This window comes from Macaca nemestrina, chromosome 17, assembly GCF_043159975.1.
Source record: "Macaca nemestrina isolate mMacNem1 chromosome 17, mMacNem.hap1, whole genome shotgun sequence".
Taxonomy (NCBI): domain Eukaryota; kingdom Metazoa; phylum Chordata; class Mammalia; order Primates; family Cercopithecidae; genus Macaca; species Macaca nemestrina.
In genome coordinates this window covers 58,954,358-58,958,620 of record NC_092141.1, presented here as the reverse complement: position 1 = coordinate 58,958,620, position 4,263 = coordinate 58,954,358, and the positions used below count along the sequence as shown (strand labels likewise).

The 4,263-nt window shown below is 38.1% G+C and overlaps 1 pseudogene; it reads left to right on the top strand.

Moving 5' to 3' along the window:
- The first annotated feature begins 3,974 nt into the window (after positions 1 to 3,974).
- Positions 3,975 to 4,263, top strand: LOC105472371 (small ubiquitin-related modifier 2-like; annotated as a pseudogene).

Sequence of the window (4,263 nt, the reverse complement as noted above, 5' to 3'; positions counted from 1 at the left end):
GTCATGTGCTATGATCACTTTTGCTCTTTGTTCTTCTGGAGTTCATGCTTATCTTGTGTTGTTGCTGATGTTCATTTAGTCTTCCATGTAATTACCACCATGTCAATCCCAGTGGTCCAAATCCCCTGTTAGGATATTCAGACACATCAAGAATTCTGTTCGTTTCCTTTTCTTGAAATAATCTCTTCTGAAGGCTTTCCATCCATCCTAATCCCAATTGGTTGCTCTCCAGCCCAGGTGAACAGCCCTCAAGCTATAATCTCCTGCACCATCCTTCCAAGATTGGATTCCCCCATTTCCTGAAGCCCACGTCTTCCTCTTTTGTGTTTTATTCTCTTGTTTTTTTAGGAGCTCATCTTCCAATAGATTTGTGAGAAGGTGTACATCTGAAAATGTCTTTAATCTACCCTTACATTTGAATGATAAATTTACTGGGTATAAAAGTTTAGGTGACAAATGCTTTTTTTTTCAGAATTTAGAAGTCTGTTTCCATTGTTCTTCACATTTTGATTAATAATCTACCTAGAACGAACTTTTCTATATGGTCTAAGGTAGTAGTCAAAGTTCACTTTTTCCCACATAAATATTAAATGTATGCAGTATCATTTGTTGAAAAGGTAATTCTTTCCTTATGTCATTTCACTGGACCGTATAGATGTGGGTCTGTTTCTGAACTCTTTGTTGTGTCGCATTGGTCTATTTGTCTGTAAGTTTGCCGATACCAACTGTTTTCACTACTAGAGTTTTGTAATAAGTCTCACTAACAGGTAGTTTAAGTCCTTCATTTTTGTACTTATTTATGATGATTAGTTTTGGCCTTTTGCATTTCCCTATACATTTTAGAATCAGCTTGTTGATTTCCACCAAAATGTAATCCCAGCACTTTGGGAGGCTGACGCAGGTGGATCACTTCAGGTCAGGAGTTGGAGACCAGGCTGGCCAACATGGTGAAACCCTGTCTCTACTAAAAATACAAAAACTAGCTGGGCATGGTGGTGGATGCTGGTAATCCAAGCTACACGGAAGGCTGAGGTGGGAGAATCACTTGAACCTGGCAGGTGGAGGTTGCAGTGAGCCAAGATTCTGCACTGCACTCCAGCCTGGGTGACAGAGGGAGACTCCATCTCAATAAATAAATAAACAAATAAATAAATAAATAAACAAACACAGAAAAGAAAAGAAAAGAAAAAGAAAAGAACCTTCAAGGATTAAAAACTTTTTTACAAAATAGATTTATTGAGATGTAATTCACATACCACATAATTCACCCATGTAAATAAGTGTATAATTCAATAGATTTTTAATATATTTACAGAGTTGTACAGCTGTCACCACAATCAATTTTACAATATTTTCATCACCCTCAAAGAAAACCTCCATATCCATCAATAGTCACTCCGTTTTCTCTCCCACTCTACCCCCAAGCCTAGACAATCACTAATTCTATTTTTCTGTCTTTATAGATAAGCTTGTTCTGGATATTTCATATAAATGGAATCATAAACATGTGGTCTTTTTAAAATTTTTTTTTGGAGATGGAGTCTCACCTCGTTGCCCAGGCTGGAGTGCAGTGGTGTGATCTTGGCTCACTGCAAGCTCCGCCTACCAGGTTCACATCATTCTCCTGCCTCAGCCTCCTGAGTAGCTGGGACTACAGGCACCCGCCACCATGCCCTGCTAATGTTTTGTATTTTTAGTAGAGACGGAGTGTCACCGTGTTAGCCAGGGTGGTTTCGATCTCCTGACCTCATAATCTGCCCGCCTAGGCCTCCCAAAGTGCTGGGATTACAGGCGTGAGCCACTGCGCCCGGCCAAACATGTGGTCTTTTGTGAGTAGCTTCTTTCATGTGGCATAATGTTTGCAAAGTTGATCTATGTTGTAGCTCCTGTCAGTACTTCAATCTTGCTCACGATTGAGTAATATTTCATTCCACGGATATACCACATTTCTTTATCTATTCATCTGTTTTTTCCACATTTGGGCTATTATGCATAATGCTACTTTGAACATTCATGCACAAATTTTTGTATGAACATGTTTTCCTCGAATATATACCTAGGATTAGAATTGTTGGGCCACAAGTAACCTTATGTTTATCCTTTGTAGAAAATGTACAACTGTTTTCCAAAGAAGTTATACCATTTCACATTCCTACCAGCAGGAAATGAGGTTATATTAGGTTGTATTGAATCTGTAGGTCAATTGAGGTGAGAATTGGCCACGTTATAATATGACACTAGCAATCTATGAACACAGTGTATCTCTCTGTATTTTTTAAAAGGTCTTTGTCCCCTTTCATTAATATTCTATAGTTTTCTTATAAAATCATGAGCATAGGCCAGGTGTGGTGGGTCGTGCTTGTAATCCCGGCACTTTGGAAGGCCGAGGCTGGGAAGATTGCTTGAACCCAGGAATCTGAGATCAGCTGGGCAACATAGTGATACCTCATCTCTAGTTAAAAAAAAAAAAAAATTATGAGAATACTTTGTCAGATTTATTCCTAGGTGTTTGGGATTTGATTTTTTTTCATTGACTTTTTTTTCATTCTCTAATTGCTATTGCCCACTTATGGAAATTTTTCAATGTCAACCTTGTTTCCAGGAACCTTGCTAAATTTATTAACTTATAGCATATCTGTAGTTTTAGGGTTTTGTTTGTTTGTTTGTTTTTTGAGACAAAGTCTTGCTTTGTTGTCCAGGCTGGAGTTCAGTGGTGCAATCACGGCTCACTGCAGCCTCAACCTCCTGGGCCCAAGTGATCCTCCCACCTCAGTCTCCCAAGTAGCTAGGATCACAGGCATGCAACCACCACCCTTGGCGAATTTTTTAATTTTTTGTAGTCTCCCTATATTGCCCAGGCTGGTCTAAAATTCCTGGCTACAAGTGATTATCCTGCCTTGGCCTCTCAAAGCACCGAGATTTCAGGCGTGAGTCACTGGACCCGGCACTTAGTTTTTAAAAATGTTCTACCTACACAATCATGTTATCAATGAAGAGCCACAGTTTTATTTTTTTCTTTTCAAACTTTACCCTTTTTACTTCTTTTTCTTGCCTTATTGCACTGGCTAGGACTCCCATACAATATGGAACAGAAATGGTGGTGGTGGACATCCTCAATTTGTTCCAGTCTCAAAGGGATCATTTTTAATACTTTATGCCATAAAATGTAAAGTTTGCTGTGTTTTTAAAATTTACTATCAGATTAAGAAAATTTCCTTTTATTCTTACCTTGCTAAGAATTCTTATCATGAATAAATGTTGAATTGTTTTGAATTGCTTTTTAAACATCTACTGAAATATGATTTTGCTCCTTTATACTTTTAATGCAGTGACTTATATAACTGATTTTCAAATGTGAAGTCAACCTTACATTTCTGGAATGAATTAAAATTTGTCATGATGCATTATCATTTTTTATTTAGTACTGAATTTGATTTGCTATTATTTTTGTTTAGGATTTTGTGTCTATGTTTTGACAGAAATTGTTCCGCAATTATCATTTTGTGTAATGTCCTAGTTCAGTTTTAATATCAAGGTTATGCTGCCCTCATCCAAAAAGTTAGGAAGTGTTCTTTCTATTCTCTGAAGGAGTTTGTGTTAAACTGGTGTTATTTCTTTATTTAATGTTCGGAAGAATTAAGCAGCTAAACCATCTGGAAGTGTTTTTTGTAGGAAAATGTTTAATTGCTGATACAATTTTTCTAATAGATAGAGGATTATACATAGTGTTCCATAAGATTTGTTGTGTTTTTCAAAAATGTTGACCACTTTATCCGAAATTTCTAATTTATTAGCACAGAGTCATTATAGTGTCATAATATCTCAATTGCCTGTAGGATGTACACTGGATAGATTCACAGCAAAACTGAGCAGAAGGGTTCTTCTGCCCCTCCTGGTGCTGCTTGTGTGCTCATTTGGTGAGGATCTGGTACCTCTTTTGTGAAGCAGCAGCTGAGGACACTCCGGCGCTCGCCATGGCCGATGAAAAGCCCGAGGAAGGAGTCAAGACTGAGAACAAATGATTCTATTAATTTGAAGGTGGTGGGGCAGGATGGTTCTGTGGTGAAGTTTAAGATTAAGAGGCATATACCACTCAGTAAACTAATAAAAGCCTATTGTGAACGACAGGGTTTGTCAATGAGGCAGATCAGATTCTGATCTGACGGGCAACCAATCAATGAAACAGACACACCTGCACAGTTGGAACTGGAGGCTGAAGATACAGTTGATGTGTTCCAGCAGCAGACGGGAGGTATCTACTGA